This window comes from Heterocephalus glaber, unplaced genomic scaffold (genome assembly GCF_053883595.1).
Source record: "Heterocephalus glaber isolate CG9 unplaced genomic scaffold, H.glaber_assembly_v1.0 deba00001538, whole genome shotgun sequence".
Lineage (NCBI taxonomy): Eukaryota > Metazoa > Chordata > Mammalia > Rodentia > Bathyergidae > Heterocephalus > Heterocephalus glaber.
Window position 1 is genome coordinate 27,752,091 of NW_028258333.1, and position 14,380 is coordinate 27,766,470.

Consider the following 14,380-nt stretch of genomic DNA (forward strand, 5'->3'; position numbering starts at 1 on the left):
ATTTTTGTTGGATTTTTTTATTTTTGGGAGGCTTAATTTTTTGAATTCTTTATATATTCTAGTTATTAGTTTTTGTGTCCAAGAAGTAGCTGACAAAAAGAAAATATTTTCCATTCTGTAGGTCATCACTTCACTTTACTGATTGCTTCCTTTTCTGAGTAGATTTTTAATGTGATAGAACCCTATTTGTTGATTCTTAATGCTATTTTTTGTCCAATTGAGGTTCTGTTTAGAAAGTTCCTTCGTGTGCCTATATCTTAAAGAGCTTTATTGTTTTATTTTCCAGCACATTAAGTGTTTCTGCTTTAATATCTATGTCTTCAATTCATTTTGATTCTCCTTTGGTAAAAAGTGATAGATATGGATCCAGATTTAGTCTGCATGCATGTGTATAACCAGTTTTTCCAGCACTATTTGTTAAAGAGGCTATCTTTCCTCTCTCCTAAGAGTGGGAGTGAAAAGAGCAGGAGTGTCAGGAGTGGAAGAAATGAAAGAAATTTGAAAAAATACAATGAGTAAATACATAATGAAAGGATTGACTAAATTGTCGGTGGTCTGCTTCTTTTGAAGAACAAAATGCTTCCTTCTGTGAGTAGTATGTTATTTTCAGTGAAGACTGAAAAATGCAGACAGGACACTTTAGATTGCACTCCCACCCCTGCCTGCCCACCAACAAAGAGAGCAAAAGAAAGAAATCTTGCTCTATTTTCCTCTCATCCCTCACCGCTCTCTACTGAAGCTCCTGTATAAAATTCTTACTGAATACGGTGTTAATTTTGGCAACCAGATAGGGACTATTTGGGCTTTAAGAAATAACAGCCTCTACCATATTCATTTAGGTCTCCTTTAAATTTTTTAATGATTTTTATAATTATCAATATAAATATTACATTCACAAAGCAACAAGAGGAGACTTCACCCTCTGGAGTTAATTAAATACCTAAAAATAGAATCAGCTAATCTGCCAAGGCTGAATAACTGACTGACTTAAATGTGTGCATTAATTGCAAGTGGAATAAGTTTGAATTTTGAGTTTTATTTTTATTATAAAGCTATCTTCATTTTCTCTTGATAGCCAATAGATAAGTATAGTTTTTCATTTAATTATTTCATCATCCCAATCTATTGCATATCTAATAAAAATATTTAAATGATGTATGGCTTAAAGAACAAAAGAACACATAGTATTAAATCTAATTTTCAGAAAATTTTACTGCATTTTTTTAATGGACAAGGAACTGTACTTCTTTGGTACTTTATAACCATTTATTGCCCATTATATTTTCCTTGGAAGTCTCAGCATGTCTCTGCAGCTTCTGGAAACAAGAGCAGCTCCCACAATAGCAATCTTTTAAAAGGAAATTTTTATTGACTATCATTCAATCAAGACGAGTGTTCCCAGCATGTTAAAATATAATAATGCTTGCTATGTACACAGCTGGATGATTCCATAAGAGACAAACTTTTACTTGTCTGATTAATTATCATCTCTTCCTCGATGGGGTTTCAATTCAGGATAGCTTGCCCATTGATAAAACTAGGCATCCCTTACTTTATGATCAAGTTGCTTCTAGACGTGTAGAATTTTAGAATTAGTCATTTCTACAAGTAAACACTGTCCTACAAATTATGTTCTCTAATATCACAGCAATATTCACAGAAGGGGGAAAGTCTCACACTAGGCTAAGTCAAAAGTTATCAATCATCAAGTGTTTGTACTGTCAAAGAAACATAGGAGAAACATCCTTGTCTTATAATCAGAGAGCTGTAATCCATCAACAGGAGGGCTCACTTCCCTCACTGGAGGGTCTTTCTTAGCTTTATCTAAATACACTAAGGTATCTTTTATATATTCAGATCTCCACCAGTGTGCACCTTTGGATTACCAGGGCAATGCTCAGAGTTGAGGAGTCTGACAGAAATATTTTCTCTTTCTTTTTTTTTTCTCTTTTGGTATCGAGAATCAAATTCAGGACCTTGTACTTGCCAGGCAGGCACAGCGCCATTGAACTAAATCCCCATCCCTTGATAGACATATTTTCAACACAGGCTGTATACTTATGCAAATTATTTACTGCAATCTTGTCTCTCTGGGCTGTTATAACAAAATACTATAGACTAGTGGCTTATAAACAATAGAAATCTAGTTTTCAGTTTTAGAGGCAGAGAATTCCTCACAACAAGGGCAGATTTGGTATCTGGAGAGACCTATTTCCTGGTTCACAGATGGGAACTTCCTGGTGGTCCTTGGATGACAGAAGGAAAGGCACAGCTCTCCAGGGGGATCAAACTCTGGTCCTTCCAGATTGTGAAGCAGGGAGTGGAATCACTCAGCTAAATCCCCAGCCCTCCAGGGTCTCTTTTATAAAGGCACTAGTCCTATTCATAAGGCTCTGACCTTATAACCTATTCACTTCCCGAGAGTCCCACTTCCTGATGGTGTAACAGTGAGGATTAGATTTCAACATATGAATTTGGGGAGGACACAAATATTCAGACCATAGCCTCAGTTTCCCAATCTATGGATTTAGGAGAAATAATGAACACATATACACATATTTAACATGTTACTTAACATCTTTCTTTATGGATGTCATGATTTGTAACACGTTTTAGGTGATTATAGAAAATCATAAAACAGATCATGTAGGATTTGGGGGCAGTCATGAAGCTGTTCTTTATCTTAACTGCAATGGTGCTTATATAACTGTAGCCCAAACTTAACAGAACTGAACAGTAAGAAAGAGGAATTTTGCTGAACATAAATTATGTCTGAATAAAGCAATGGAGAAAAGTAGGACACAGGATATAGAAAATAGTCATAGTTCATGAATTGTATCTATTATTACCACTTTAGATGCTAAATGAATTAAGAAAGAATTTAATTTTCTTTTAATTCACTCCTTCCTTAAATTAACATATATTTTACTCCTTGTAAATATAGTATCACTTCTCATGTGTTTGAGATGGCATGTATGATTTAATACTTTTTTCACAGGCTCTCTATTTTGATTGGATATGTTAATAATTTGGGGAAAGTAACAAGATCTCCAAATGGCCCATATTCCTTGTATTACCTACATCATGGTGACAAATGTGTGATAAACAGCTCCTGTATAAATGTCAAAAGAGTTGCAAAGTTCTGGGCCAATATGAGCTAGAAGAAGAAAAGGACAGTTGTTCATTTGATCTCTCAGATTTGAGAGCTCACTCACAGAATTTACATGTGAATATTCAGCCCCAGCAAACACAGAAATTGGAGGGTAGCAACTACAACATCTCAGCTGTAGTCCCAATGCCTCCCCTTACTGGATAAACTTAAGTGAACCTTCACTGGATATGGTACCTACTTTAAAAATTTTTTTGATGCCCAAATGAGCCAAGGTATATGTTGAAGCTATACTATAAAAATATTAGTAAGTATGAATATATTCCAGGCACAGAACTACAATTAGAATGTTCTGCTGCTCTCCACAGTGTCTCGTCATTACAAATCACTTTTTGACTTTTAAAGCAATCTATGAGGTTTGAGTGAGTCAATATGTGACCACAGACACTAATGTGCCTTCCTTTACAGATTGAGTTGAAAAGAGTCTGGGATGATCAACATCAAACCAAGCTATTATTGTAGTCATTATAGTTTATGACAACAAAGATGAGAAGTTTAGAACGATGATCTTGGTTCATTGCAACATCTGGGCAAGCATCCACACTGAGCAAGCTTAGGGCAACAGAAAGTAATGATTTGGACAGGGCTCTTCAGTTGTTAATTTCATCCATTTTACACAGCAAAGCTTGAGGACGTGATAAGAAATCCAAACATCAGGTTTAAAATAGTTTTTCAGTTCCTGAACAAATTGTTCTATGAGAATAGATTGCAAATAGTTTTCTAATGCCCTTAAGTAAATTACCTAGTGGTAATTTATTGGCCATATCCTGAAATTCCATCATCAAAAAGAAGATCTGTACAGGATGGAATTTTTTATATGTATAATGGACAAAAGGCAAATGTCCTGTGACAGTCTATGCTGGAGGCGTCCTCCAAAGATGTACTGGTGAGGAAAAGGAAAGCTTAAGTGCCAAAAGATTTTCTCTGGTTGTTACAGGGTACTGGACTGTGGAGAGTTCAGCTGAGCTGCCTAAGGCTGCTTGGTGCTCTGGTTTTTTTTGAAGTATCAATGCCTATTTGGTGTCAGCTGAGCCTTCCACAGGAGCTGAAGGGCTCTTTCCTCTGAAGCCTGCTGCTGCTCAAATGGTTAGCTGACCTCTAATGAATCTAAATTCTGCATAAACCACAATGCATGCTGCCTGCTATTTTAGCACATTTCTGCAACTTGGATTATCTGCCTATTTCTGGGTAAAGTGTGAGAATTTGGAATTTGTGTGGAATTTGTGTTCTTTTATTCTTTTATCCTGTCTGATTATATTATTTTAACAGAAACTACTTTTACTAAAATCTAATTTTTAACTTTGCTTACTTTTTAATTAAAACATACTTCCAGCAAAGTGCACAGGGTGCAGGATGTGCTTTACACATGTATATACCTGTGTGAACACTTCCTGAATCAAAGCATATTACCAGCATCAATGAAATTTCTTTTGTGCTTCCTCTCAATAATTATATCGACCCCAAAGGTTAACAAAACCATTCTGATTGCTGTCACAAATAGATGGTGTTACTTGTTTTGAATTTCATTTAAATAAAATTGAAACTATGTACTTTGGATTCTCAAGAATAATCATTTCCTAATTTATCCATGGTGTTGTACCTGTAATTTATCCTTTTCTATGGCCTGCAGTGTTTTATTGTATGAATGCTTCATTTTTTTCTAATCCATTCTCCTGTTGACAGATACTTTTGTTGCTTCTTCTACTATGAAGAATAATTCTATTAACATTCTCAAAGGGGTCCTTTGGTATACATTTCAATTCTACTCTTTTTTTCAGAAGTAAAATTCCTGAGTTACAGAAAATGCAAGTTAGTAGACTATTAGTTTTTTTCAAAGTACTCACTTCAGTTTATGCTCCCACCAACAGTGAATAAAAATTAAACAATAGTTTAAATTCTTTAAATTTTTGACAAATTAATGGCTACAAAGTGTTATGTTTTTGTGACTTTAAATTCTCCTGATAAGTAATAATAATCTCTTTTGATATTGTTATTAGTTATTTGGGTATCTTAGTTATTTGGATATCTTATTCACAAAATTCTGAATTTAAAAATTTTGCATGAATTCTTTCATATCAACTTGCATGATCTCTATATATTTAGAATATTAGTCCGGTGTCACATATATAAATTACAAATATATTTTCCCAGTATGTAGCTTGTCTTTTCATTCTCCTAATGATTTGTATCTTTTGATAAATTTAAAATGAAGCTTTTCACTTTTATTGTCCAATTTATCAGTGTTTTTTATGGTAGAATTCTATGCATATCCTAAGGTCCTAAAAATACTATTCTGTGTATTCTTCAAACTTTATTATTCCATCTTTCCCAAATAAATCTATGTTCCATTTGTTAATCTCAAATTAATTTTAGTGGTTGCTGTAAAATGAGAAAAGGTTCATTTCTTCCATGTGAATATTTAATACTGCCACACAATTTAATAAAAATATTTACTCATTGTCCCACAGAACTGCAGTAGTACCTTAATACTAGGACTCTGTATGTGTGAATTTATTTTTAGAATCTTAATTTTGTTCCACTGGTCTGTCTCTCCTTGCACATTATCACACTGTCTTAATTACTCATGCTTAATAGTAAGTCTTGAAATCTGGTAGTGTAAGTGCTTCGGCTATATTGTTCAATATTATCTAAAAATATTTTAGGTTCTTTCATTTCCATAAATTTCAGACTCTATCAATTTCTATGTGAACCTACTAAAATTAAGACTGGGGTTGCACTAAATTTATAGATCAATTTTGGGAATATGACATCTAAAAAATCACAAACGTGGTACATCTTTCCATTTCATTATAATTTTCCTTTAATTTCTTCTAGCAACATTTTATCATTTTAATTAGAAATGTCTTACACAGAATGTTTTAAGATGAACCCACAAGTATATGAATTTCTAGGTGATGTTTTATGTTTTTTATCTAATTTTATTTTCTGTTTGGGGGATGGCAAATAGAAATAAAGTGCTTTTTCTATCCTGACTTTTTTTGCTAATTTATTGATTCTAATGTTTACAACTTCTTTTGGATTTCTTACATACATAATTCTAGCATTTTTAAATAAAAGCAGATTCATTTACTTATTCCTTAATATCTTGATAGTTTTCATTCTATTTTCTTTGACTAAATGCTTCCGAATTATGTTGAATAGACATGATGATGATAGACATCCTTGTCTTACTCCCAATTCAATGAAAAAGAGCTCAACATTACATCCTTAAACATGATGTGAGCTCTAAGTTTTTGTAGATGCCTTTTCTCACATTAATAAATTTCTCTTTCATTTTCTAATCCCTCATAGTTTTTGTATGGGGGGGGATATGTGTGGGTGTGTTTTAAATCATGATGTTGAATTTTGTCAAATACCTTTTTGCATCTATTAACAAAATAATATGACTTTTTCTGTTTATAGTTATTTGTGACATTTTAGTTATTGCTTCATTTTCAAATATAAAACCATTGTATTTCTGAAATAATATTACTTAGCTAAGTATGTTATTATGTTATTTTCATATTGTTACATTTTGATTACTAACATGATGTTTAGGACTTTTGAGTCTATGTTCATGAAAAATAAGGAAATGACATTTTTCTCATAATATCAAGTTTCAGTATCAAGATTATGATGACTACTCAAAGTAAAGTGAGGAAGTACTGTATTCTATTTCCTTTTTCTATGAATCTGTGGACATGCAGCGGTATTTCCTCCTTGAATTTGGAGAATTAAGCAGTGAAGCAATTTAGGCCTGATGTTGTCTTTATGGGAGGATTTTATTATGATTTCAATTTCTTTGACAGATATAAGTGTATTTCTTTGTATCAATTTTGGTAAGTTGTGCTTCTAAAAACTTTTTATATTTTTAAGTTTTCATAATTATTTGACTATTCATATTATTATTTTATGTCTATAGGGAAAATATTTAAGGCTAGTTATGGGTGTCTAGTTCCCTACCTGGGGACTATATAAGAGTAGGATTCTCAAAGGTCACAGCAGCTACATAGAACAAGTGTCATACCTTAGGCAGACAGAATGGGGAAAACAAAGGAATGACAGAGGTGGAGAAAACTAACAGAAAACAAAAACAAAACACAAAACCATTGTAACAAGTTTACAGAAAGCTAAGAGCTGAAATGAAATTTAACTGAAGTAAAGGTTGACTTGGTAAATGTAGCTTACCTGGTACTTTGACCTTGTTTATTTTTCTGAATCTTAGACCTGTTTGGAATGGGTCTCCATGAAGAGGCTACACCCAGCATTGTGCTATCAGTGGGAACTTCATCCTAAGTCACTTTTTAAACCTTCTTGAGGCAGATGAACAAACTGATGTCTAGTGACATTAATAACTTTCCTGATATCATACAGTCAACAAATACTTTTAAAAGTGTTAATCTAAAAATATCTAAGTTCCCTTCCAAAAATTGAACTGCATGGTCAAGGTGATGCACTATATTAAAACCTTTGTTTATTAAAAAAAAATCGAAAAATAGGCCCCATTCCTCCATCCTCAATACTTAGGGACAAGAAAAAATATAGTCAGGTTTTAGGCATCACAGACTTCTCCTAATTTTGTATCTGATAAATTTGTTCTCTTCTTATTCATTCTGACAGAAATGCAAAACACCACATCTAGTTTCTAATTTTAACTAATCTGAAGTCCTGAAAATAGCAACTGTAGTACTTAGTATTTTCTAGTAGCTGTACAAAGTGCTTTTAATGGATTCATTCACTAATACAAAACTATTTTTAAATGCCTTCTATGTGCTGGGCACCATTCTAGGCATTGTCCAGGCTTTATTAATGAAGAAATAGGTAAATATCTCCATCCTCATGGACCTAAATTCTCATAAGGGCCCATGAACAAAATCATAATACATAAGTAAATACATAATATATTATAAGATGATAAGTGGCATTAAATAGTCATCACAGTCCTAGGAGGATAGAGAATCTTGGGAAGGTAATGTTCTATTTTAATTAAGATGAGTATAATATGCTTGAAAGGCAACATCCACGATAAAGCTTTAAAGCAGGTAAAGAGAGAAACATACAGATACGTGAGTAAAGAATGCAGAGGAGTAGCCCTACAAAGGCCTTGAGCAGAAATATTCCTGGCACATTGATGGCCAACATTGCCAATGGGAAGGGAAGGGAAAACAGTATGAGAGGGTATGGGAGTCATTGCAGGAGTCAGATCACACACAGCCCTATGGGACACCTTGTGGACCTTGGCTTACAGTAAGAGTAACATGAAGAACCTTCCTAGTATTTCAGCAACAAAGTGACATGGTCTGATTTAAAAGCATACCCCCCACACACACACACAATGACTACTGTGTTGAATTAGTTTTAAGAGGTAGACACAAAATTATCTCATTTAATCTTAATCACCCTGTGAATAGATACATTCATAATATCAAATTGTATAATGTCACATAGTAAACAAATTGTACCAAAAGCCATAAGTGAAAGTTGTAAGCATGGCCCTCTCCGTTCTGTGAATAAATTTTAATTTTCCCAGTGTTCTTCTGGACATCGTCCATGCAGTTGGTTGAAAATTGTTAAAGTAGAAGCAGATACCAAGGTTTAGGTCTTCAGTTTTTTGTTGAGAAGATTTAAGAAATCACAATATCTTACTGTGAATTTTCACATAGCATTAAATGTAGTCTTTTCCAGTGCTAGATCATATCAGATCTACATCCAGTCCACTGTGTACTGAATATGTCAACAAGATATTTCCTAATTGTGAAAGCATGAAGTGTTGCTGATAGCTGTTGCCTCAAAACATCACTCATAAACAAACTACAGAAGAAGAGACCACACCTGAACCATGTCTAAGTTCACCAAACAGATACCTTCCTCAAAAGAAGGACATTTGTCCTTGAGTGTATAATGCTAAGTGAAAGAAATCAGATACACTTTAACTATTACATGCCTTGTTTTATACAAGAAATCCAAAGTATGAATAATTTAAAGAGCATGAATGATGATAAATGAAAGATGATAGGAAACAGGAAGATAGACTTTGCAGAGATGGAAAGGGGATCTGGAGATGAGGGAATAAGGGAGTGGAGAGAAAGGGGAAAGAAAAAGTATCAAGATGCAAAATGTGTATTTCCTAACTCCCTGTGATAAATATGTTCATTATGTATTGCACATATATACTAATTTTAAAAGGATGCTCATACAGAATGAGTTTTTGAAATTATCGCCCATACATTAGCATGAGCAGAGAGCATGACCTCAAGCATGAACTCTAAGATTTAAACCAGGATGTCTGATTCAAGAACCCCAGTCTTACCCGTTGTTAAATAGGTATGACTTCTGTATCATATTGATCAAAATATCTTGGACCAAAACACAAAGGACTGACACACAGAATTCAGGAACTCAGCAGAGGAATTGTTCCTTTGTAAATTTCTAAGGGCTTTCAGAAAATTGAGGTCTTAAGAATTTTTTTGCAATGTCAAGATCTAAACCCCAACTTTATTTTTTAATTGTGATAGGATATATATAATTTAAAATTTTCTTTTTAAGCACGCTATTCAGTGGCATTAAGCGCATAGTGTTATTGACTAACAGTCAGTGCCATCCATCTCTAGAACTTTTTCATCTTCCCAAATTGAAATTCTATATTTGTTAAATAGTAACTTGCCATTCCTCCCTCCTTTTAGCCCATGTAAACCATGAGTCTACTTTTTATTTCTATGTATTTAATTATTCTAGATACTTCATATAAGTGGAATCTTGAAATATTTGTCCTTTTCAGACTAGTTTATTTAACTTAACATAAGATTTCAAGATTTGGTCCTGGTATAAGATGAGTATGAATTTCCTTCCTTTTAGGGCTGAATAATATTCAATTTATTATTATATTTTCTTTATTTATCCATCCATGAACAACTTTTCTCTGTTGTAAATATATGTGTTACAAACATGTATAGAATATCGGTCTGTTCAAATCCCTACTATCAAAGCTTTGGGGAATAACTTAGTCTGTGTTATGCTGCTGTCACAGAATATGTGGGGATGGGGAATTTACAGATTTATTCTGTCACAGTTATTGAGGATGCAGAGTCCAACATCAAGGTGCCAGCATCTGTGGGCCTTCTTACAACACTCTTACACAATGAAAGCTGGAAGAGCAATCAAGAAAGAACCACTCCCACAAGGCTTTTACTTTGTGAAAAAATATTAATTTATTTTCAGTTAAACATAAAAGCTTGAATACTTTTCATATCAAAATCATTAAGTATGGTATTCACAGGGCCGCATATAAGAAATTTAACACATAGCAATTATTGATATTGGATTTTTCATCTTTGTCTCACTTCATATATATGTAGATATAGTGTTTAGTAATATTTTAAATAAATTTTCCCTTATGTTAGGTAATATAATTTTATTCCTTTTGCTTTATTTAATTGGCACAATAGTTGCACATATTTATGGCATGCAATATGATGTTTTAATACATGTATACATTGTGTAATGATTACCTAGGATATATATCGCCTCAAATAAGCCCCTTTTTAAAGGTATTAACCCTCTCATAAGGGTCAAATTGTCCAGATGTAAATACTTCCCCCAAATTCTCTCCTCCTAATATTGACTCACTGCACATTAAGTTTTCAAAACATGACTTTTGCAAGATATAGTTTGACCCTTGGATGGTATATACTCAGAAATAGAACTGCTATGTCACATATTAATTCAATTTTTAGTTTCTGAGGAATAGCCATTGTATTTTCAGTGCACCATTTTACATTCTCACTAGCAATGAGTAGGCTAAAATTTCTCCACATCCTTGACAAAATTTATTTTCCGTAATTTTTCCAATTTTTACTTTTTATCAGTACATATTTGCAGTGCATGATAATTGCATTCATCATAGGGAGTTGGTACATATATATAGCACATTTTAATTTTGTTCATCCCCTTCCCCTACTGTCCCTCCCTACTCTTTCCATCTCTTGGTCCCTGTTTATTTTGCAAGAGATCTATCTCCCTATTTCCTATTATCTATCTTTCATTTTGCTTTTTATATTTTGAGTTTTTCATGCAAGGGAAACCATATGATATTTAGTTTTGGGTGTCTTATTTCACTTGACCTTATGGTCTCAAAGCACATCCTTTTTCCTACAAATGACTTAAGTTTATCCTTCTTTATGGAAGAGTAGTACTCCCTTGCACATATATTCCCCATTTTCTTATCCATTCATTTGTTGCTGAACACATAGGCTACTTTCAAAATTTAGCTACTATGAATTGTGATGCTATAAACTTGGGTATCCCTGATAACAGTCATACTAATATATTTCTCTTTTGTTGTCTGTACTTTGTGATGTCATCTCCAAGAAAGTATAAATCAAAAGTTATGAAGCTTTTGCCAGTTTTCACCTAAAAGTTTTATAGTTTAGGTCTTATGTTTAGTTATTAATCTTATTTTTGTTAATGTTTATATGTGGTTTAAAATAAATGTCCAACTTTATCTTCCTGCATATGGATAACCAGTTCCCCCTACAACGTGTTTTGAGAAGATTATATTTTTTCCATTGGTCTTGGCACTCTTACAAAAAAATCATTTGCCCTTATACAATAATTTTTACCACGGTTTATCATTCCATTATACTGGTCTATGTGTCTATATTTATGTCAATACCATATTGTTTTGATTACTGTAGTTTTATAATAAGTTTTGAAATAAAGAAGAGTGAGAACTCCAAGTTTACTCTAAAGATATTATTTAGGCTATTTAGGATGGATTTTTATATTTCCACTGAAAGCATCACTGTCATATTATTAGAAATTAGAGATCTGTATATCATTTTTCATAGTAGGGACCACTGAACAATGTTAAATCTTCTAATCCAAACACATAGAATTTCTATTTATTTATATCCTATATAATTTTATTTCAGAAATGCTCTATAGTTTTCAGCGTTTAAGTCTTTGTCTCCTTAGCTAACTTTAATTGTAAGTATACTATTACTTTTGAAATTAGAAATGGAATTGTTCTCATTATTTCCTTTCTATTCATTTTAGTATGTAGATATGTAACTAATATTTGTGTATTGGTTATGTATATGTCTTGTAACCTGGGTGAATCTTTTTTATTTTTTGGCTTATGAAAAACTAAAACAATTTTAAATCAAAATAAGAGATTAACAATAGTTAATATTCTGTGTATCATTATCTTTAAAGTACGCAGAGTACAAGATATAGACCAAAAAAATTCTTACGAAGAAGAAACAGATAATAACATAAAACTTTCTGTTCAATGAACTAAGATAAACTACTACTATAAATGAAACAAATTAGTATATACATTGATATATTTTTGAAACAATGGAATAGGTAATTTGGGGAAGTATTTGAACTTCTCCCTACTTCCTATTTATCTCTCTTGTATTTTGCTCTTTTCTCATAACTGTAGATATATACATATACGTAAACATATATTTGTATTTTGCTCTTTATTCATATAGCTCTCTTCTGTTTTGCTCTTTATTTGAATATATTTGCTCTTTATTAATATATATGCATAAATATATATGTAGATGAATTTTTAATAGTTACAACAGGTTTTGTGTGAATATATATATATGCTATAGGATTTCCTACATACAGTACAAGACATTATAATCTGTGAAAAAAGAGTGTTCTTTCCAATTTGAATGTGTTTTATTTCTCTCTTATCTAATTGCTCTGATTAGGACATTCATGCAACTCTGAATAGCAATGGTAAAACCAGGTATCCTTGCTTTGTCTCAGATCATGAGGCAGAGCTTTCAGCCCTTCACCATTGAGCATGATGCCCAATGTATTTTTCATATATTGCCTTTACTATCTTGAAACAGTCTCCTTGTATTCCTAGATTGTTGAATTTTTTTATCATGGAAAGATATTGAATTTTTTTAAATGCTTTTTTAACATCAACTTAGATAGCCATCTACTTTACAATCATTTATTCTAGTAAGGTGGAATATTATGTTAATTGATTTCATATGAGGAATCAATAAATTTGCTTTTTATTAGCTATTGATTGCAAGAAAATCTCCTTAAATTTCAATTTTTTCACCTGTAAAGTGGACCTAATATTAATACCTCTTTTCCTTAATAAGAACATTAAATAATTTATATGTAGCATTTAGTCCTATGCTTTGAACATTCATGCTTTAAAATGATAACTTTCATCATTATCACCATCATCATCATCTGATATGTTTTCACAGTATTAAACAATACATTTACTGAAGGAAGATACATTCAGCATAAATCTACTTTTTAAAATTTTTTTTATTAATTTTATTGGTACATTTAAGGTATACAATATAATGACATTGATAACTGAAAATTTGCACCTTACATAATTCATCTTGGTTCTTACTTTTTCCCCATTCCCTGCCCTTCCTCAACCCCTCCAAGCCTCCCTATCTACAAAGACTTTGTTTCCATTTTTTCTTTTTCTCACATTAATTCCATTCCCTTCTTTATTTACCCCTACCACTCCCATTTTCCCTTCCCCTTTGCACCTTTTCTTCCTATGTCACATTATCTATTATACCTTTTCGTCCTTATTTACACTTTCGGTTTCTCACACTGGAGAAACTATTTGTATTTACATATGTGCCCTAAATTGCATTTAGAAGTTCCTCCATTCATATGTCTCAATGGAAAAATCAAAGTGGAAAGATGAATGACCTAAACCCAACTCCTTAACCTGTAATTTTCCTGTCTCTGAACTCCAAATCTTACATATTGATATCTATCAGTAGAATTCTCAATCATCTGTTATCAAATTCATAAGGGAAGAAGAGAAAGTAAGATACTGATAAAAAAGGAAAGAATTTAACAAGGTTTAGGAGTGAGAAATGCAGACAGATGCCATGAAAATAGGTGGGCAGTTTGCTGGCCCTTGTATCAGGCTATTGCTGTCAGCCACAGTAAGAGAAAGCCAAGCTCCAACATTTGCCATTATCCTAACCCTTACCAACCCCAGTACACCTAGTCCCATCTTTCCCTGAGTCCCTGATGTTCACATACCTCAGCTCATCTCCTTCCTGCTGGAGTGGGGAAAAGGAATGCAGAGAATAGAGGATAGGCCACTCCTACAGAGAAATTAAACTATTGGCTAAATTCACGAGGATCATAGGACATTTGGTACATTGTAATTACACCTACTTCTCACTACCACAGTGG